We start from the raw sequence: 24,033 nt of genomic DNA, 5'->3' as shown, positions 1-24,033 counted from the left end.
TTCCTTCTCCTTCGCCCAAGCTTTCCCTCCTCTTTCCTGCTCCTCCACCTCCCTTGTCCCCCAAAGCCTTTTTTCCTCGCCTTTCTTACTTCCAAAACCCTATTTCCCTCCCACTTCTCAGGATGTGCTTTGATTGTGTTTTTCCTGTATGGCAGAAAGGGGTTAGCCTGGATGGCCACCAGGGTTGCTCCTATTATTATTATTATTATGATTATTGACACAACAACATTGTATGACACAGCAAACAAGATAGATATGCTGGATTTCGTATCGCAAAATCACAAGTCGAACACTTCCCAAGTGTCTAGGACGGTGTGATGTATTTTCGGATGCTGCCTGCAGATCCCAGTAGGGTGGCCTTTTGCAGTTGGCAGATCGTAATTTTGTCAATGTCTATTATTATTATTATTATTATTATTATTATTATTATTATTATTATTATTATTAGGCTGGGTGGCCATCTGTTGAGGGTGTTTTGATTGCGCTTTTCCTGCACTGCAGAGGCTGATTGAATTGGATGGCCCCTGGGTTCTTCCACTGAAATACTGTTAAATTTATGTTGGTCATAAGGTTTGCTCCATTTCTTGGGGCTGCACAAGAAACTTTTGCTTCAAAAAGAGCTCCACAGCTGAAAAAGTTTGAGAACCCTAACGTACATACAGTAGAGTCTCACTTATCCAACATAAACGGGCTAGCAGAATGTTGGATAAGCAAATATGTTGGATAATAAGGAGAGATTAAGCAAAAGCCTATCAAAAATCAAATTAGGTTATGATTTTACAAATTAAGCACCAAAACTTCATGTTAGACAACAAAATTGGCAGAAAAGGTAGTTCAATATGCAGTAATGCTACATAGTAATTACTGTATTTATGAATTTAGCACCAAAATATCACAATGTATTGAAAATATTGACTACAAAAATGCGTTGGATATTCCAGAATGCTGGATAAGTGAGTGTTGGATAAGTGAGACTCTACTGTAATCATATTTTGCTAATTTATATGCTACTTTAGAACACTACTTGTATGCAAATACAAATTACTGTAATCGGGGTGTCAGATGTTGAACCTATAAGGGACTGCAGTGGCACAATGGGTTAAATTCTTGTGCTGCTGAACTGCTGATCTGAAGGTTGGCAGTTCGAATCCACGAGACGAGGTGAGCTCCCGCTGTTAGCCCTAGCTCCTGCCAACCTAGCAGTCTAAAAACATGCAAACGTGAGTAAATACTGTCAGAGCGCACGGTTTGGATAAACACACATGCAGCAGAAGATCAACGAAGAATCACTAGCACCAATAAATAGGCTGAAGCCTGTTTGGCTTTCTACAAAAGATTTACTGACAAACGGAAAACTCAGCAGGAAAACCACTTCAGCAGGAAAAGTCAAAAAGACACTCCAAGCAGTCATGCCGGCTATACAACCAGGAGGTATCTATGGACAATGCAGGCTACTTGGCTTGGAAATGAAGAGCAACTCCCCCAGAGCCAGAGATGAGCACTGCCTCCAGAGCCGGAAATGAAAGGAGAAGCCTTTGCCTTTGTTTGTGTATTTGTGTCTCATTGTATTTGATTGTAACAAGGCACTGAATGTTTGCCTGTGTCTGTTTACATGCTGTAATCTGCTCTGAGTCCCCAGAAAGAAGGGCAGAATATAAATGAAGTGTTGTTGTTGTTGTTGTTGTTGTTGTTGTTGTTATATTTGTAAATGTCGGATATATAATTATTTCAATAGGACTCCATCCACAGCAGGTCAGTGAGGTGAAGACACAACCCTGAATGGTACATACACATGGACTGGTCCTTGTGTTTGCTGTGAGCTTCCTTAGTGCTGCCAAGTCATTAATGCTAGAAGCAGTTGTAAAGAAATAGGCCTTGCTACCAGATTGACAGTCAAGTTGTGTGCAAGTGTACTTACAACTTGGTTCAGGAAACCTACCAAGTTTTACAAGACTTACTCCCTGGTGAGTAGAGATATGACTGCAACCTGAAACACAGTACATGCTTGGAATGAAGACTTTTGTTCCTACACGAATTAAGAAAATGATTGAAGTCAGCAGAAAAACAGGGGTCAGAAATCCAGGACATTCCCCAGTTATTTCTAACATCTGAAACATCAGCTTACTATATATTAAAACAGTAGAAATAAAGGCAGGTTTCATTTCATGCCTACATGCAGGCCCCAAATTTATATAGAGGAGAACACTACCTGATACTTCTACCCTCCATGCCGGTTCTGAATAGAAATGATCCCCCAGTAGAGGGCTCTCAAAGAGAAGTGAGTGGGTAGAAATGCCAGTTATTCTAAATTGTTCTGAAATTGAATATTTTAATTGGTCTTCTGTTTTGATGCTTTTTGCAGTGAGGGAGGAAATGAGTTTTTGTTTACATTTTACAGTTTTGCAGCTGACAGAACAGTGCTTTTTTTGCACCTGCTGGTTTCAGTTCTCCTGGTTCTTAAAACTACATAAAATCCCAATTATCTGCTTTGAACTGGACTATATGGCAGTGTAGACTTATATAATCCAGTTTAAAGCAGATAATGAGGATTATCTGCTTTGATACCCTGGATTATACGGCAATGTAGAAGGGGCCTCAGAGTGAATGAGTTTGTTCATGAGGCTTTCAGAGAGACTGTGGGCTCTTCTACACAGGCGGTAAAATGCGGAAGAAACTGGAATAAAGGGGTGGGTGGCTAAATGACATTTGTCAAATATGTGCATTCAATCACATTAACAGCTGAAAAACACATGTTAAAAAGGTGCACTTAAATGCAATTTCAGACAAAAATGTGGATATTCGCATGACTGTATGTCCCTGCAGCCAAGAAAAACACATGACTTCATTAGACCGCTCCAGCACATATGTGTATTTTAAAATCCTGAAACAGGTAATAAGGGCTGTAACCAAATAGATTCACGGACACACAGGTAGCTGAAAGGAAGCACAATTGGAAAACAATTCCCATGAGAACTCTCTGAAAGCATCAATTTATTCTCATATTTATGAAATTGAACAGAGCTTGAATTTACACAGTGGGCACCAATATGCAGGCAAGTGACCCCAAAAGGAAGTAGGGTTCAAGAGAAAAAAAAGTAAAGACAGCAGGAGGGTGAGAAGAAATCTCAGAGCATCAATTTTTTAAAAACAATTAAATTAAACTTCTGGCATCCATCTTGGATTTTTGAAATAAGCTTTTTTTTTCATGTCAGGAGCTACTGGAGAAGCTGCAAGTTGCTTCTGGTGTGAGAGAATTGGCTGTCTGCAAGGATGTTGCCCAGGGGAAGTCCAGATGTTTTGATCCTTGTGGGAGGCTTCTCTCATGTCCCCGCATGGAGCTGGAGCTGATAGAGGGAGCTCATCTGTGCTCTCCCTGGGTTGGATTAGAACCAGCAAGCTTTAGGTCAGCAACTCAACCTTCAAGTCATCAGTCCTGCCAGTATAAGGGTTTATCCCACTGCACCACCGCTACAACTGAACCTGTTGTAGATGTAAACGGAGGACCATTTACCGAAACTGACAGCTCTGTGTCTGTACTCTCTGTAAGGTCCCGCAATTTTTAAACACACAATTATGAGGCTGTCTGGAAGGGCCCTGTAAACATGTAAATTTAAAAATGATAGCAAGTGAGGAGATGGTGAGCCCTCTAGCTAACCACTTCTTCCTTATGAGGAAATTGTGTCATCTCAAAGGAGAAGTAGCCAGCTGGTATGCTCCACACCACAGATCCAAATTTACAACCCATAGATATGGTGGGTCAACCATACTAGAGAGTTAGCTCTACATCAGTGGTTCTCAACCTGTGGGTCCCCAGGTGTTGGCCTACAACTCCCAGAAATCTCAGCCAATTTACCAGATGTTAGGACTTCTGGGAGTTGAAGGCCAAAACATCTGGGGACCCACAGGTTGAGAACCGCTGATCTACATGCATTAAAATACAGGTTAACAATTAACGAAAGGGTAGTCAAGCTCTTAAGTGTCAGATTTTGTGACTTTTAGAGAGAGAAAATGATTGAGGCAAACAATTTAAAACTATGAGCATTATATGTTGTGCATGAACAGGTTCTTGGTTCATGAATGGAATGTTGATACAGCTGTCTTAGTTAATACAAAGATAATGATGCTGCAGAGACACCATTGCTTTTTTTTTCTCCCTTCACAAATAAAGAACCCAAAACCACATTGGGGTATTCTTTCTGCTCAAGTGCCACTTGAGGAAGCACCTGGAAAAGACTGAGCAAATAATACAGGATAGACAAGGGGATTTGTTCTCTTTTGTATTTTTACAACAAAGCATACTCCTTTGAGGCAGTTATCAACTGCCTCTGGATCAGGAGAGAGGCTACAATTCCACCAACTTTGTTCCAGTGGATCTTGATGAAAGTGAAGAGCCACTTCTCAAGAGTTAGCATGCAGCCACAAGCATCGAATCAAAGAAGTTACCACTTGGTAGCAGCAGCCAAGTACTTACGCTGCAATCCATGTACAAGTTCTGAGAGAGGTTGGAATATCTACAATCACAGAATTGCTTTTGAGCAGTGTTAGGGGAAGGGGGGAACTGAAAAATCCTTGAGTTTCATGTTTGCTTCAGGAGCAGTCAGACAAGCTGTTCCTAAATAGGAATCATGGACTAGAATTGCAGCTTTGGAAGAAACCCCAAGAAACATCCACTCCCTGTTGCTACACAATAATATACAATCAAACCACTCCCAAGAGATGGCCATCCAGCCTCTGCTTAAAGACCTCCAGAGAAGGAGACTCCACCACACTCCAAGGAAGCATATTCCATAGTCATACAACTTTCACTCTCAGGAAGTTCTTCCTAGTATTTAGATGGAATATTTTCTCCTTTAGGAATTCTTTCTCTGGCCTAATGTCACGCCCAAGGCAACGGAGCACTAAGAACCGACACACGGAGGCCAAAAACTATCTAATATCTTTATTAAGGAAATATATAAGAATAATAAAAACAAGTAGGAAATGTAGTCCAGTAAAAGACCTTTCAGGGAAGGTCAAATATAGTCCAAAATGATATTGTCCAATATTTTATATTAGAGTCCAAAGTTATAATTCCAAACCGAAACACACTCTATTTACAAGCAATAGAGTGGGGAAGCGTCCAAAGGTCTTTCCAAAGTTTAAAGTAAATCCACGGCAAAACTGGGAACCAGGCTTGATACTAGAAACAAGGTCCAAGGCTGGAAACATGGCAAGATAGTTCTTGAATACTTGGCTAGACAAGGCAAGGCAAGGGAACTGGAGTTGCAGACTTTACGAAGTCTACACTTGGCTGGAAACACGAAATCACTCCTGAAGCTGATCTGTTGACTCCGCACGGAACCCTCCGTGTCGGGCACTTTTAACTAAGTCCCATTTCCCTGCAAAGCAGGTGTCCAGAGCTTCCTTTCCCAAGGGAAAGGGAAGCGAAACACATCTCCCTCCAGATGCGTTCCTCCCTAGAATTTCCCAGGGGAACATAGCTAATTAACGTCTTGTTTAGCTGCTAATCTCAAGCTTCTCCGAAACTGCTCTTTTTCACCCCAACTCGCAGCATAGGACTGTTTCCTAGCAAAAGGAGGGGAGGCAGTGGGAAAGGCCTGCTCAAGGTCTTTCTTAATGGGCTCTTGGGTAGAATCATCAACAACAGGCATCTGGAAACATTCCGTCTCTTGCTGAGCCGGCAAAAAACCCATGTTTTCGTCATCATCAACCACGATGGCGCTGGGATCAGAACTCCAAGCCCCATGGGACATCACACCTAATGCAGAGCAACATGTTATAGAACTCCAATATGCTGATGATAATGTAGTCGGTGCTCATTCAGAAGATCTACAAGCCACTCTAAACACCTTTGCAGAAGCATATGAAAAGCTTGACCTCCCACTGAACATCGAGAAAACCAAAAGTGTTCTATCAGCAGACACCAGCCAATCCCTCTGAAATGCCAGAAATACTGCTTAATTTCTAATGTTAGAAAATGTTGATCATTTCCGCTATTTTGGCAGCCACCCCTCCACAAAAGTCAACATCAGCACTGAAATACAACACCATCTGAGCTCCGCGAGAGCAGCATTTCTTTGAATGAATCAGAGAATGTTTGAGGATCGGGACATTCGTAGGGATACCAAGGTGCTTGTTTATAAAGCTACTAGCTGTGCCCAGCCACGCGTTGCTGTGGCAAAGTATGGTGGTATGGGAAATAAAGTATTGAGGAATTGGTGGTAGTTAAGGTAAAGGGTAAATGTTTTCCCCTGACATTAAGTCCATTATAAATGGGTTATTTAGCTATGTGGAAGGGCCTTGAGTCTACACTGCCATATAATCCAGTTAAAATCTGATAATCTGTATTTTATAGGCAGTGTGGAAGAGGCCTAAGTGAGGCCTAACTCTGCCTGTCCCCTGCTAGGAGACCAAGTGGGCGGAGCTTAGCCTTCTAACTGGCAGCAATTCGATAAAAACAATTATTCCTCTCCCTCTAATTAGGACTTTATTTTTCTTTTATTTTTGTTGTATGAATGTAGAAGCATGGATGAGGGGTCGTGCTGCCAAGTTTAGTGTTTCTGGGATGTGTCGTTTTGTTGTTTTGTCCTAGGCTGAAATTTCATTACCCTTTTATATATATAGATAAACATACTCTATAGTACTCTCAACTCATGAATGGAAAACGGAATGTTGGTGGACAGGAAAAGAGATTCAAAGATGGCCTTAAAGCCAACCTTAAAAACTGTGGCATAGACACCGAGAACTGGGAAGCTCTGATCCTCAAGAGTTCTAACTGGAGGTCAGCTGTGACCAACAGTGCTGTGGAATTCAAAGAGGCATAAATGGAGGGCGAAAGGGAGAAACGTGTCAATAGGAAGGCGCATCAAGCAAACCCTTGTTGGGACTGCCTTTCATCTGAAAATCCACATCCTCATTGTGAAAGATTATGTGGATCAAAAATAGGTCTCCTGTAGTCACCTACAGACCCACTGCCAAGACTCTAAACTTGGAAAGCAATCATACTCAGACATGAGTGATAGCCAATGATGATGATGACTTTGAAATGGCTCTTTCTCACATGTACTGTTTAGGGACAGGCTATTCAACCAATCAACAGAGGAGTGAGAACACGAGGGGCAATTGGACAAGACTAACTGGAACATACAGGTCTCCAAACCACTCCTGGCCCAGTTTTGGAGTGACCCATTCACACACACTTGCAAGCTCTGCAGTAATGGCAGTGGAAGGCATTTCAAGCTGCATAGAGTGAATGTGTTTTCTCAAGAGGCCTGTAGAGAGATTGGATATGTGTTCTCTTAAAATGTTGGAGAACAGCAGTGGAGGCAACTACTGCCCTATACCATTTTTCATGGAGACTTGACTATATTTGTTTTAGGGGATCTGGGGGGGGGGGGGGTCTTCTGGAATCAATTCCCCAGATGCAAATTCACTATCATTCGTGTCTGAGAATGAATGATGTTTCAATGGCAGGGCTGACAAGGGAGTCAGCCCTGATATTGGCAAAATGAAGTGCTGTTTCAGGCACTGGAAGTCTCAAAGGTAAAGGTAAAGGTTTCCCCTGATGTTAAGTCTAGTCATGACCAACTCTGGGGGTTGGTGCTCATCTCCATTTCTAAGCCGAAGAGCCGGCGTTGTCCGTAGACACTCCAAGGTCATGTGGCCAGCATGACTGCATGGAGAGCCGTTACCTTCCCGCCAGAGTGGTACCTATTGATCTACTCACATTTGCATGTTTTCGAACTGCTAGGTTGGCAGGATCTGGGGCTAACAGTGGGCATTCATTCTGCTCCCGGGATTTGAATCTGGGACCTTTTGGTCCGTAAGTTCAGCAGCTCAGCGCTTTAACATGGCTTTAGGGGCCGGGCTGTGGCGCAGGCTGGTGAGCGGCCTGCTGCAATAAATCACTCTGACCATGAGGTCATGAGTTCGAGGCCAGCCTGTGCAGGGTGAGCACCCATCAATTTAAAAAAATAAAAAATAGCCCCTGCTCGTTGCTGACCTAGCAACCCGAAAGACAGTTGAATCTATCAAGTAGGAAATAAGGTACCATTTATAAAGTGGGGAGGCAAATTTAACTAATTTACGACATTGGAATGAGGAAGTGCCATCACAGTTGATGATGAAGCAGCTGCTCCCTCCTGTGGCCAGAATTGAACATCCCCCCAGGAGAAGGTTAAATTGCCTCTGCGTTTGTCTCTGTCTCGGTTCTATGTGTATATGGGCATTGAATGTTTGCCCTATATGTATATAATGTGATCCGCCCTGAGTCCCCTTCGGGGTAAGAAGGGCGGAAAATAAATACTGTAAATAAATAAACAAATAAATAAACACACTGTGCTAAAACACTGTGCCAGTCTCAAAGGGATATCCCGGGCTGTGGGCCCGGGCTGTAGCGCAGGCTGTTGAGCAGCCAGCTGCAGCCAGCTGCAACAAATCACTCTGACCAAGAGGTCATGAGTTCGAGGCCAGCTCAGAGCCCCGCGTTTGTCTTTGTCTTTGTTCTATGTTAAGACATTGAATGTTTGCCTTATATGTGTAATGTGATCCGCCCTGAGTCCCCTTCGGAGTGAGAAGGGCGGAATATAAATACTGTAAATAAATAAATAAATATCCAATTCTGCAGTTCGTAATGGCCAGGGAAGAAAATAGACACTTGGGGAAACCTCTGTCTCAGATGACAAAAAATGTGAGACGGTGCTGTGTACCTTGATGATATATGTCCAACCACACAAAGACGCATCCATTTGTAGTTGTATCTCTGGCAACTAAATGCCCTGGGTATTTTGTAACTATTCCGTTATCAATTAAGCACACAACGATGAAGAGAAAACCTCTTTTCTTTTTGATCACTAGCTTCCTCCCCACCCTCCCATAGACCGGATGGAAATGTGATATTCCTGGACACTTCTTGATGGGAGTGGGGCTGAGCATCTGGGCACAGTGAGCATCAAGGGATATCTGATATCTTCACTAGCAATGAAAGCAGCTGTCCTTGTCTCATAAACAAAACAAGAACTTGGGTTGGCTGGAGGAACTAGCAGTCTTAATAGCATATAAAAGAAGGATATTATCTCCCCATCTGAGCAAGTACTCCAAGAAATCTATGAAGCCAAAATATAATAAAGTGAACAGTGATCAGAAGGAGAAAACAGAGTTAACACCAAAGGAAAACTCACAGTAAGTGTTTTCACATATAGGTCACAGTTTGCACGTAACAGGAAGCTGCGATTTCCTGTTATGGGAAGCCTTTAAACTGCAAGCCCCATCGAGTCCATTGTAGGACACCCAGGAAGTCTCATCTGCTCACCTCTGGGTCAAATCCCCTCTTCTGAAGTCCTACCATCTCTCCCTCAGCTACTACTTGTTCAACCCACTAAACAGGAATTTCAGCTCTGTATATGTATGTTCCTATAGAAGGAGAATGGCTGACTGTATAGATGAAGAGGCCATTATTTTCCTCAATGGGAATGAAGAGACGATGGGAGAAGATAATTTATACCAGTCATGGTTTGCAAAAGCACTGTGTTGTGTGTGTTAACTGGAAAAAGAAGTGCATGGAGCCAATTGGCTGAGCCTGCAAAGACCTGGGGATTGATTTGATACTGTTTCTGTTCTGCTGCTGCAGAACCAGTTTGGACAAGTTTTTCAGTGCTGACTGAGTACTGCTAGTGAAGATCAGTGTACTCTGAGAGGCCTTGCTATTTTGAGGCCTGTTTGCTGCTGAGAAAAGAGGGTGAAGAACCAGGACTGTATTCTTCTCTGAGGCAGATTTGTGGGCTGAGAAAGGACTGTTTATGACTGTGGACCTCTGTAAGTAATCAGAGGGACCATTGTAAATACTACTTTTTTATCTCTTGGAATCAGTAAAGTCCCTATATTTTTGTTCTGCAAACCTGAGTGGCATGTTATTGTTCTGTGGGTGACTCTGGATCGCAGGTACACGTAAGAGCTTTCATTTATCATCATCAATCCGTAATAATATCCATTATGAGATTTGAACTACGGACTTCCAGCTCACAGCTTGTCATCTTAAACATTATGCAATATGAGTTTCAAATGGGCAACTATAGGAATGATGGGAGCATTCACCCTTGAATTCCTGCCACCTCTTTCTACTCACCTACAGCTATTGAGAACACTTATGCCTCCATCAGTAGGTTAAAACAAGAACAAAACACAACTGAAAAATTTCACTCTATGAAGTCACAATTGATAACACAGACTTGTGAATCATCAGAAATCATACTGAATCCTCATGCAATTTGGGATAACCATCAACATAATGTAATAATATATTTTATAATTTATAATGTATTTTAATAGTTTTAACTGTTTTATGAACTGTTTTATATTGATTTGTATGGGCATCAAATTGTTGCCTTTATTGTAAGCTGCCCTGAGTCCCTTCGGGTGAGAAGGGCGGGATATAAATGTGAGAAATAAATAAATAAATAAATAATTGTGGAGCCCCGAGTGGAGCAGTGGGTTAAGCTGCTGAGCTGCTGAACTTGCTGACTGAAAGGTCAGCTGTTTGAATCCGGGGGGCAGGGTGAGTTCCCACTGTTAGCCCCAGCTTCTGCCAACCTAGCAGTTCAAAACCAAGCAAATGTGAGTAGATCAATAGGTACTGCTCAGGCGGGAAGGTAAGGGCGCTCCATGTAGTCATGCCAACCACATGACCTTGGAGGTGTCTACGTTCAATGCCGGCTCTTCAGCTCAGAAATGGAGATGAGCACCAACCTCCAGAGTCAGACACGACTAGACTTAATGTCAGGGGAAAACCTTTACCTATTAATGTAATAATTAGAGAGAGATGTCTTTAGTGGCAATGTCCAGCAAAATGATCAGTCTGAATAAAAAATCTCCAATGAACAGATGAGTGTCATTGGTGGTATGTTTTTCTGTCATTTTGTCTTGTCTCTACGAGGAAATAATGTGTTTTCAAACATTATTCGAGAATAATTTCCTGAGCAGCTTGAAGATTGAAAGATTCCCCAGATAGTTGTTGTCCCCTCTCAATTTGATTGACATTCCCAAGATCCCTTGCCCTGTTTAAAAACCCACAAGTGAGCCTTTCAGCAGAAGTACTCTGAACAAACTGTGACGGTTGTTCACAATGGCATTCACGAGGGCCCAGAACTTGGCTTTCTGCAATTGTGCAAATACTCCCTTAAGAACACCGTTGCCAGGAGAATGCTAGGACCCAAGACTGAGGAATGCCGGCTACTGCTGGGTCGTTTGCAGGCCACAAAAACATGTTTGTAGGACACTGAGAAAAAGAACAGGCAGGAAGGTCAAAGGGGGGATTGAAAATAAAATCAATATAAATTTTGAATAGTCACCGATTTTCTTTCCTCCAGTAGTAAAGTTGTAAATAAACCAATTACCGAGAAAGTACGAAAGTTAGATGTTGTTGCTCAGGACCAGAACACTCATTGAAATAAATAATTTGTTTTTCATCTAGCCTGTCTTGTTTTATTTATAAATTCTAGGAAAGAGAGAATATTTCTATTCAAAGAGTCTATCTATTCAGAGAGGGAAATTCTACCAGTTCCTAAAAATGCAAGTTTGGGGAAAGAGGAACTTTTCTGGGGCACCAGGAATGAGAAATTTTGGGTTACCACAGGAATGATGAACTCAGTTCTATTCTTTAAAATACTCACTCAGTAAACATGTTAGAAACAGCAAACATTTTACGCAGACATTTGTATTGCAAAATCTATACAGATGTAATGAGTATATATTCAAGCTGTAGATGGCAGGTCAACCAAAGGCTAAAAAGGAGACACTGGCGTGCAGCATGCTCCTACAAATTGGCTCTTTCTTTGCTTACTATTTCTGTAGTGTTATTTCCACCTGTATAAGAGTCAACTCCTTGTACTGAGCATCAAAATGCAGTAGCAAATCCTTCCACACATAGACAAAACTTTTCTAAATTAATTCCTATCAGATGTGTATGTCTATATGCCTTCAAGTTGCCTGTCAACTTATGGTGACTCATCAATTTCACAAAATTTCTTAGGCAAGGAATCCTCCAAGGTGGTTTTGTCTGATTGAGGAAAGCGTGAATGTTGCAACTGGCCACCTTGATTAGCATTGAATAGCCTTTCAGCTTCAAAGTCTGGCTGCTTCCTGCCTGGGGGGATCCTTTTTTGGGAGGTGTTAGCTGGCCCTGATAGTTTCTTGTTAGGAATTCCTCTCTTTTTTGAGTGTTGCTCCTTATTTACTGTCCTGGTTTTAGAGTTTTTTAAAATACTGGTACCCAGATTTTAGAGTTGTCTAGTATTTCTCTGTTCTCAAATAATACGTTGTGTCCAGGTTGGTTCATCAGGTGCTCTGCTATGGCTGACTTGTCAGACTACACAGAGAAGCCACTGAAATCCACAAGCTTGTGGACAATTTCAACAGAAAGAGGATGGAGAGACAAGAGTTTTTCCCCCACCCTGGATACTCCACAGATATATAAACTCCCCTTGCCTAGTTTCTAACAGCTCCTTCAATCTCTGAGGATGCCTGCCATAGATGTGAAATGTCAGGAGGGAATGCCTCTGGAACATGGCCATACAGCCTGGAAAACTCACAGCAACCCTGTTAATATTTGATCACTATTAATGAAATGATGATGTTGAAAATATAAAGCCAATGAACTCTAAATTTGTAAACAAATCTGACTGTGCTGAACTTCCAAAGGAACAATTTCTAATGGTCCAAGAAACAGCTCCAAGCAACTGTTTTTAACATATTTAGGGTTGAGATTAACATCCAGTACAGGTTACAGGAATTTGGCTCAAATATTAATATGTAGCTGACATGCTGAGAGTGGGCCAATTCTAATTTTAAACCAGCTTTTGGAACAGTTGTGTAATAGTCAAAGTTGTCAACACGATTTATTCAGAAACACTTGATTTCTACAGCATTTATTGATCTCTTCTCACTTCAGATTTGCAGTTAAAATTGCAGTCCTTATCCTGTTGAGTCAGTGTGGTATCATGGTTTGAATGTTAAGATAAGGACAATGGGCGATCAAGGGGTCAAATCTCCATTTGGCTATGGAAATTCAACTCATTCGGCCTCAAAAGAGGTAAGGGCAAAACCCCTCTGAGAACAAAATCTCAAGTTGTTGTCAAAGGCTTTCATGGTCGGAATCACAGTGTTGTTGTGTGTTTTCCGGGCTGTATGGCCATGTTCCAGAAGGATTCTCTCCTGACGTTTTGCCCACATCTATGGCAGGCATCCTCAGAGGTTTTGAAGTATATCCTTCAGCAACATGGCCATAAACACACTACAGCACTAAATCTGCCTTAGGGTCATCATGAATCAGAAATGACTTGAAGGTACACCACCACCACCACCTAATTAGGTTGATTTTTGTTGTCCTCCAAAAGCCATTTAAATGCCTTCTGCTATAGCAAAAAAAAGAGGACATTTCACTCTGGAATGAATTTTGTCCCCTTTGAAATAAGGTACATGTACATGAAATAAGTGCCCTTTGGTCACAATGATTTTCTGGTGAATAAGGAATTTATAAGCCTCAAGTATCTGATTTGAACAACAACAAAACAATTGCTTTTTCCCCCACAGTGAAAGTTGGAGCTTGAAAATTCTTTGGGAAATTTGGGGATAGTACCTGGGTAATGCTTGCTTGTCAGTGGGTTTAAAGGGGCAATTCGGTCCCTAAGAAGTTGCCTTCCCCTACTCGGTCTAGAAGTAAATCTCATGGGATTTACTCTTGAGTGTCTAGTTTTGCGATTTTAAAACACACAGTGAATATCATTTTTAAATTACCAGGAAAGGAAAAAAAAATCAATGCAACTCATCAAGTGTGTGAACTGCATATGTGATGTGCCTGTGACAGAGGAACAAAACACAACCCAACAAGTTCTGTACAACATAACCTCACCAGTGTCATCTGTTAAACACTTGATATTCAAAATGCATTGATTCCAGAATCATAGTATTTTGAAGGATGCATCAACCAACTTACTTCCAGTGAACTTGCTATAGGCCAGCGTTTCCCAACCTGGGGGTCGGGATCACGGAGGGGGTGTCAGAGGGGTCACCAAAGACCACCAGAAATCACATATTTCTTTGCCAGAGAAGGCTAAAGGTCTCTCCACCTGTTCTTCTCCCAAATGACAAAATCAACATTCCCCCAACCCACTAGTATTCAAATTTCAGTGTATTATGTATTTGTGCCAAGTTTGGTCCAGATCCATCACTGTTTGGATTCACAGTGCTCTCCAGATGTAGGTGAATCACTGTCAATTCCTCCCAAATTGCGCTAGTATTTTTTGTTGCTCATGGGGGTTCTGTGTGGGAAGTTTGGCCCAATTCTATCGTTAGTAGGGTTGAGAATGCTCTTTGATTGTATGTGAGCTATAAATCCCAGCAACTACAAGTCCCAAATGTCAAAGTCTATTTCCCCCAAACTCTACCAGTGTTCACATTTGGGCATATTGAGTATTCGTGCCAAGTTTGGTCCAGATCCATCATTGTTTGAGTCCACAGTGCTGTCTGGATGTAGGTGAACTATAACTCCAAAACTCAAGGTTAATGCCCACCAAACCCTTCCAGTATTTTCTGTTGGTCATGGGAGTTCTGTGTGCCAAGATTGGTTCAATTTCATCATTGGTGGAGTTCAGAATGCTTTTTGATTGTAGGTTAACTATAAATCACAGCAACTACAACTCCCAAATGACAAAATGAACCCCCCAACCCCACCAGTATTCAAATTTGGGCTATCGGGTATTTGTGCCAAATTTGGTCCAGTGAATGAAAATACATCTTGAATATCAGATATTTACATTATGATTCATAAGTAAAGGTAAAGGTTTTCCCCTGACGTTAAGTCCAGTCATCTCTGACTCTGGGGGTTGGTGCTCATCTCCATTTCTAAGCTGAAGAGCCAGTGTTGCCCGTAGACACCTCCAAGGTCATGTGGCCGGCATGGCTGCATTTCCGTGGAAAAGTGGTTTTAAGTAACTATATGTTTTAGCTGACTAATGTATTGTATGTATTTTATGTGTTGTATTTTATGAATAGTTGTTAATGGTTTTAAATGTGTTGCTGTTTTATTGATCTGTTTGGCATTGAATTTTGCCGGTTGTTGTAAGCCGCCCTGAGTCCCCTCGGGTGAGAAGGGCGGGGTAGAAATGTTGTAAATAAATAAATAAATAAATAGAGCGCCGTTACCTTCCCTTATGATTCATAACCGTAGCAAAATGACAGTTATGAAAGAGCAATAAAAATAATTCTATGGTTGGAGGTCACCACAACATAAGGAAGTGTATTAAAGGGTTGTGGCATTAGCAAGGTTGAGAACCACTGCTATAGGCAAAGACAGCATAACATTTAACATTTTGTCATAAATAACGCAAAGATCTCATTCACAGGACACGCCACACAAAACATACAAGCAACAAGTGATTAGGCCACCTAACATGCTTCTTAGCGGGAGGTTGGACTGGATGGCCCATGAGGTCTCTTCCAACTCTACTATTCCATGATTCTATGATTCTAACATATTCAACATGTCTTGTTCCAACTAATAAAACCAGGGGCCCTTGATGCAAAAAAGCTGATTTTGGGATTCCAATCCTATAGCTATTGAGATCCAATTCCACTAAACTCCCACTACCAAGTATCATAAATGGAAAGGAAAGCTGAGTTTTCTGGATGGCCTTGGCCATTCAGTAGTTCTCACACTGATTTACTACACAAGGTTGTGATGAAGGGAACCAAAGGAAAGACTTGGAATTGCAGTCTTAAATTTAGAAGGAAATAGGCTATACGTGTGAAATTAAGAAATGCATGCATAAAGGCACTGATGTTAACTATTGTATGGAAACATTGCAGCAGATGGATACCAACATTGACACAAAGTTGTCAACAGCAAGTGATTTAGTGGCAATTAATGCAAATTATCACCAGTAGAATTACAACATTCTACAGACTCCACATCAGGGGTCCCCAAACTAAGGCCCGGGGGCCGGATGCGGCCCTCCAAGGTCATTTATCTGGCCCTCACCCTCAGTTTTATAATGTAATATTTTTATATCAGTTTTAATAATGTAATATATTGTATATACATATAATATTGATAATAATATTATGTTATACAATATAATACTAATAGTAATACCATATAATAATATTAATTATATGTTATATATTACATATTATATAATAGTATAGTGGTATAGTTCAATATAGTAATATATAATGCTAATATTGTGTTATGCTAATAATATAATATATTGTATGTACATACAGCTGCTCTGAGTCCCCTTCGGGGTGAGAAGGGTGGGATATAAATGTAGTAAATAAATGCAGTAAATAAATAAATAATTTTAGACTTAGGCTCGGCCAAAGTCTGAAATGACTTGAAGGCACACAACAACAACAATCCTAATTAACTTGAGTATCTCATTGGCCAGTAGCAAGCCCACACTTTCCACTGAAATCCTGATAGGTTTATGTTGGTTAAAATTGTTTTCATTTTTAAATATTGTATTGTTTTTTCATTGTTGTTGTTGTTGCACTACAAATAAGACATGTGCAGTATGCATAGGAATTTGTTTTGTTTTTTTCAAATGATAATTCGGCCCCTCAACAGTCTGAAGGATTGTGGAGCGGCCCTCTGCTTCAAAAGTTTGGGGACCCCTGCTCCACATCCTACATTCCCCAAAGCAACACAATGATAACGTATTAGGCAGCATGGCTTTTTATCAGCCTTTATACTATATGGAGCACAAATGGAAAATGGAAATACAAAAATATAATTTCCCACAGGTTTGATAAGAGGATAGAGACACAAGACAGAAAAACCTAAATATACTATCAAATCCTTCACTATACCAGTTGAATGTAAGAAGAACAAGACAGTAGCACTGCTGGATGAGATCCTCACGCTGCCTAGAGATATACCTATCTGGGTGCCTGAGACGTTTGCCACGATGCACTGGAAACTCTGTTTTGGGCTGGGGGATTTTTAAAGACAACAATCTTGGTTTTTCCCTATAGTGGCTTCCATTTTTCTCACCTATTCTTCTTTCAACTTTCTGCCAGACATACATGTCATGGATAATTGGACATATTACCTTTCAGTGTGAACTCAGCATTCCTGCACAGGTAACTCAAAGCCTGTGATCATAACTATGATCATATGTTTAGCTTGGAGAAGATAAGAGCAGAGAAATGATGCAGCCGTTTTGAAATATCTGAATGGATGCCATGTAGAAAATAGGCCATCTTATTTTTTAACTCAGGGCTGCCTTGGAAGGAAGTGTAAGTTTTTGAACAGAGGTTGGATGGGCAGCTCTAAGAGTCCATGTTTCTTATATTCCCTTTGGAATTGTCTTGAATGATTTCTGCTCTACCTTGGCGGATACCACTTTACTGCGAAGTTGTTCCATTCAGTAGTTTATTTTGGGATACAAGGCCTAAAAGTTGCAAATCCTTTTACTAATGCAATTATTTCACTATGGCTCATTACATTGTAAGTGCATCCTATTGTAAGAACCTGAATCTTTCTTTTAAGACTGAAGCACTTCTGTCAGCACTTCTCCAGAGATGTCAGGAAGTGAACATCTCTGAATACAACAAAGACAAGTAAGTATATCCACTGTTACAGTAATACAGAATTTTTATAATGTCATTAAACATATATTTAGTTCAATGCATCAATATGAATACAAAAATAAATAAAGCTATTACTATACAGTAAATCCAGAGGAATCAATTTGTTTATTTGGAGTCTACTATTTCTTAGTAAAGAAGTAAGAAGAATTATTGTGTATGAGAAGAGGAGTCAATTCATCTTTCAAGAGAAAAATATTCATTTTACTGTGAATGTAACAGCCTTATGTTTTACTGTACAGCAGTGGCTTTATTTGTTTTTGTATTCATATTGATGCACTGAACTAAATATATGTTTAAGTAAAGGTAAAGGTAAAAGTTTTTCCCTGACATTAAGTCTAGTCATGTCCAACTCTGGGGGTTGGTGCTCATCTCCAAGCCAAATAGCCGGCGTTGTCCATAGACACCTTCAAGGTCATGTGGCTGGCATGACTGCATGGAGCGCTGTTACCTTCCCGCTGGAGTGGTACCTATTGATCTACTCACATTTGCATTTTTTGAACTGCTAAGTTGGTAGAAGCTGGGGCTAACAGCAGGAGCTCACTCCGCTCCCCGAATTCAAACCACCGACCTTTCGATCAGCAAGTTCAAAGCTCAGTGGTTTGACCCACTGCGCTAACAGGGGCTCCTTAAATATATGTTTAATGACATTCAAAAAAAATTCTGTATTACTGTATCAGTAGATATTTGTCTTTGTAGTTCCAGGGAATCCATTTTTCTTTATAGTAGTTTCTGCATAGTACATATGCTCTGTCACTGAACTATGGCCTTAAAAAAAGCAAACAGGCTATTTTTCCCAAAAGGCTTTTACAAAAGTAACTGAAACAGAGCCCCCTCCCCCCCCAGATTTTCTCAGAGTTAAACTATGGCCTCCACAAATAAATAATAATAACAGAGAAACTCGGTGAACTCTGAAATGCCCAGCAGGAGACAGAAGACAAGAGCACACAGCATGGAAGGCTCTCAAAACAACAGGCTGCCTTTAGTTTGCAAGATTTCCCACTAAAGGCTGGGAGAAGCAAGCAGCTACAAAATACTTAGAAATGTTCTCTGTTAATACCAACCACATAAACTGCTGTTTTCATGCATACATTTGCAGGGCCTATTGTCATCTGGGCTGAAAATGGCAGGACGTGGATAGAAGGACTGCCCTACTTACCAAGTGCTGAATGATACAGAGGTCTGAGCCAAAAATGAAAATGAATGAGAACTTAATTGTGTCCCTGTTTGTCAAGGCAAGGAAAGACTATGGAAGCCAGCATGATTTGCCTGGGATAGTGCCCCCCTCCTCTTTTGACTTATTTGTTTCCAGTTGCTTTAGATCAACAACAGAACTGGGGCTGTGTGCTGAAAAAACCAAAATTGAGTCTTTCCTATGACAGAAGTCTGAAAGCCACTGTAAGGAGCTGAGGTGGCAGAGGATGGAATCCCCTTTGAATCCCACCGCTGCCACCAATTTATGTGGAGACTTGATGTGGCAGAGGAATGGAATCCCTTTTAGAATCCCCTCAGCCTTGCCACCAATATGTACAGAGGTGAGGTGTCTGACAGGAATGTGTGTCAGAGATGGAACCTTTTTGATCCCACACACGCACACACACAGATACCACCACTTAATAAAGATGTTTTTATGCGAGATGATGTTAATTAATTATTTGTTTGATTATCTTCTTCTTCGCTGCCACCAATGGAGACGTCAGGCAGATGGTACTGGTTCTTATAAGCTTTCTCTATTTGTTCCACTACAGATGTTGATGTTGCTTAATTTAATATGAGAGTATGACAGAGGCTTAGTTGGAATAAAATCAAAACAAGTTTATTGCAGGTACAGAGCTTGATGGTTTCAGATAACTTGGTAAAGGCACTTCGCTTAATGGTTACAAACAGTTATAAGGTGGTTAAACTTTCAAAAATACTTCTTTCTCTGGATTACACTAAACCCTGATCCTCCTGGATCCCCTGGGATTAATGTTCCCTAATCCACAGACTCTACAACTGACCCTAGACAAATCACCTAACTTGCCTAGTCTGGTCTAACCTAAATCTGACTCAAATCTCTCTATTTAAGCCAGCCTGATTCTCCACACAAGAATCAGATCCTTCCCTGTGACTAGGAAATCACAGACTGCTGGGTTTTAAAATATTCCCCCTTTTCCTTTCCAGGCGGCGGTTGGCTCCGCCCCTGTTGCTATGGTAACCTGCTCTAGCATTCTAAGATGGCTACCTTTCCCCATACATATTGCCTATTCAAATACTCACCATTTTAACTTAGCCAAACCTGGCTGTTCAAACAAAATCAAATACACATATCATCTATAAACAAAATATAATTATACACTTCTTCACAGCCACCCAACCATCAACCGCAAAATGAACAAATGTAGCAAACACTTGACAAAGGGCAGGCAAAGCTGAAGAGGCAAAGGAACTAGTGACAGCTCTTGGTGCCCAAAAACATTAAGTCTTATTTTGATAGGTCTTATTTTCAAGGTAGGTCTTATTTTGGGGAAAATAGGGTAGGTCATAGGTTGACTTGGTCCTTAAATAATGTACACTGGCTGCATTAGTAACATGCTTGGTATACTAACTCTTGTTGGAGGCACAACGCTAACCAAGCTTGTTAACCGCTATTTCATTAGTAGCATAAGGTTAGTACAAGAACACCAAGATATTATACCACCTTCTTTATTAAATTTGGATAGATGAACAACTCCAGCCAAAGTGAGGACTGGTAATGAATTGGCTGAGTTGTCATAAAATATGATGTATGGTTTGAATGGAATTGTATGAAAGGTGTATAGTCAGGGTCTATATAGTCTGGAGATTCCCAAGTATTCATGACAAGTACTCATGACAGAGTTATATTTTCTCTAATTCACTTCTTTGAATTTATATTGCAAGTATCCCCCATTGCTACCACACACATACATACACACTGCATGAGAACACACACTGAATCCTCTAAACAAGTATTACTTGTTGGATTGGTGCCAGTCTCTGAATTATTGGTTGCTGTTTCCTGGCAAGCGTTCAGAAAACAATTGTACCCAATGCATACAAATATGCCACCAGTTAATTGCATACTGAGGGAAAATAATTGCTGATCATTCACATGAGTTTGAGAAACACTGCTCTAAACACTCTCTGATTGAACAATAGTCATGTGCATTTTCTATATGAAAATGTTCAATTTTCATATAATTAAGCTGAAGTAGTGAGATACATTCCAACTGAAAACGTATTTGTTTTCTAGATGCTCATAATGATGATGTAACAGAATGACATCTAAGGACTTCACGTGCATCTTTGAGAAAGGCCTATAAATGTTAGATGTTCTGATAACATACATAATGCAAATGTGGATTTCTGACAGAGGAGCTTACTTCCCATTCTGGAATCTGAGCCTTAAGCTGATTACTGTTTATTCTGCTTGAACTAATTAAGAATTATTAGATGCATTAGAGGCACCTGATCTCATATGTGGCTTTTCAGAACCTGATGTGTGTGCATGGCCAACTCTAATACAAGAAATATACGAGTACAGTGTTCCCTCATTACTTCGAGGTTCATTTTTCACGGATTCACTGTTTTGTGGTTTTTCAATAAACTCTAAAAGAATATTATAAATAATAAAAAATTACAATTTACAGCCTAAGGAAGGGAGGAAGGAGAAGCCGAAGGGAGAGAAAAGGAGCCCAAGCGGCAACGGGAGGAGAAGGAGGCAATTTATCAACACATGATTGGTTCATAAAGACTTAAAATAGTGTATAACTACTAAAATAATGTATAAATATTAAAAGAAATATAGTGTCCCCATATTGACTTATTGCAGGTGGTCCTAGAACGTAACCCCAGAGATAAGTGAAGGAACACTGTACATACTGTTAGAAAAAACTCCCCAAAACAGCCGTGTGATGGCGCAAGTGGCGCCATCTATATGTCAAACTGTAAGTTGCAAGATTTGAATTGTATCATGCCTGATTTTGCCCTTACTCTGTAAATGTAGTTGGATTGGTTATTTATATCTGTCAATCAATGTTGTTTGCACCAGTTATATTGCTTCCTCAGCTCAATTGTTTGGCCCTCTTCCTGGAGTAGGACAGTGTGTCCTCCTTTCATTCCACCAGCAAGCTCTCTATCAGATGGATGTGAGAGAGAGACTTGGCTCTAAAAGCCCTTGATAAAGTTACCTCTCAGCACCAATTCTGAGGTTCTTACCCTTGAGACCTATGCTTCATGTTCAGGGCCAACCTGAACGACGTTGAGGAGTCTCAAGCGCCTTCAAATCAGTCCTTTGGCAACAGAGGAAGACTGTGTCTTCAAACATAGGTCATTGGACTGAGGCTGAGTTTGCTCCGGCATCCACAGCCATTGAGAAAAAGGGACCTGGAAAAGCTTCTCAGCTACAAAGCTCCACGGACTTAAAACTACCAAAGACTGTAATGTATATTTTGCTTTACCCCTTTGAAACTTCCAGATAACCTTTTGTGAACAATAAACCCAGTTTTTGAGTTATCTACAGTGTTTTGGTCCTTGGGAGTTCCAGTTTCCTTAAAGGAGGGCAAGAAGCAATCCCCTGGGGAAAGATGTCACGTCCATGCCTCTTTCACTAAGAGTTATAGCCCCAGGCGCGACGGCACAAGCCAAGCATCCAAAAACACAAACAGGATAGTTGAGCATTCAGTTCACAGCAAGCAAAGTGTGAAGTGTTGTGGCCAGAAAAGAATTTAGAGTTTAGGAGGCAAAAATTACAAAAGGTTTGTTTACAAAAATAATAACTACATTTCCTAATAGTAAAGAACTGGGTCTGAGCTACTCTAACTCCATCTTCTTTAGGGTTCAAAAGAGAGGGGGAAATCTCCAAGCACTACATCTTTCCTGACACACTCAAACAGAGATGTAAAAAGCACTAAGATGTATAAAGCAGAATTCTAACAAATATATAAAGCAGCTCACCTGGTAAATGCACGGGTTCTAGGAAGCTGCATTTGATATCATACTAAATGTGAGAGATCCTTACATGACTTTATTAGAATAGGATTTTTTTTTCAAAAAAAGTGTTCTTTTATAATTTTTGGCTTTGAGGCAAGTTGCAAATTTTAAGGGCCAACCTTGCTATAATGTTAAATATGAAGGTATAGTATGCACTTTCTTTGAATGTGAATGACAGCCCCCAGATGGTACATGTATGTTTATGTATATACACAGGAACTTCCTTGCCATTTTCACTGGCAAACCTTGTTTCGCATTGGAAATTCTGTTGAAATTCACATAACTGTTCTGGGAGAGCAGTTTTAGTTTTGGATCACAGCAGAGTAATGTTTATATAATGTTAGCCAGAATCGAAAGGGGAAGTATAAGGCTTTCTATCATAATCTGCTCCAGGTCAATAAAGTTAATCAAATGAGGCATTCCAGATTAAAAGGCATAACTTATAAAAATGTATTTAAATCAAGTGTGTCAACATCTCTGGATTTATATCTTCATTTGCATCCTGGGTTTTATAGACATGAGGGATGGGGAGACTACTGATAAATTTCTCAATTTGTGAAATCCATAATAAATATTAGTACAGCTAAGGGACATGAATGTAGCAATTCATTCATATTTATTAATTTATGAAGAAATTGTGATGAAATTCAATACAGTATCCCTGTATCCACAAGGGATATGTTCCAAGAACAAAAACCAAGGATAACAGCAAAACTTACATTCTGATTATATATGAACCAGAAGCATATCATAAAATCTCATTGGGGGATCTAGAGAGGCTTACAAACACTTCCAAGATGAATTTTTTTCCTGGAATGTAAGTGAAACTGTATATTGCGAATAAGAGTACTGGAATAGAGTTCATTAATGTGTATGAGCATTAAGGAATGCACCACCAAATATCATAGATTATTTTCTGTTTTCCTTAAGGCATAAAATTATGTAAAATGGGACCATGAGAGTTTTCAAGGCATCTGCAAAATTGAACAGAAGAAACAAAGCATTCAAAATAAAGAATAAAGTAAGGAATATTTATAGAAAGCATCCATTGGGAAAGTTAAAATTTTAACTCTTACACTGCAAGAACTAGCATCTTCATTCACCTCTATGGGGGGAAGTAGTGACAATGAACTAAACTATTTCATTCAGGAAAAGAAGTCATACTATGCCCTCTGGGTCATGCTAAGATCACTATACAAGCTTCAGCTCAGGTATGGGTAGTTGTCCTACGTGCTGTAAGGTAGGTATACCAAGTTAGCAGTACTATTGCTGGAGTAATGAAAACTCAGCTTGTAAAAACTCAACTTGTAAAATCCCTGGTCCCTGAAAACGAGAGGACAAATACCTCAAACATGTCATCCTTGTGTGCAACAAAGGACGTGTTATTGAAACACAGCTTTT

General features: G+C 40.4%; 1 protein-coding gene across 4 annotated transcripts in view; it reads right to left on the bottom strand.

Annotated features, from left to right (window-relative positions):
• Positions 1 to 24,033, bottom strand: part of arsg (arylsulfatase G) — a 154,947-nt gene that overhangs the window by 11,469 nt on the left and 119,445 nt on the right. The window lies entirely within an intron of this gene.

This window comes from Anolis carolinensis, chromosome 2 (assembly GCF_035594765.1).
Source record: "Anolis carolinensis isolate JA03-04 chromosome 2, rAnoCar3.1.pri, whole genome shotgun sequence".
NCBI lineage: Eukaryota > Metazoa > Chordata > Lepidosauria > Squamata > Dactyloidae > Anolis > Anolis carolinensis.
The sequence above is the reverse complement of the archived record's forward strand: the minus strand, read 5'-3'. Positions and strand labels throughout refer to the sequence as shown.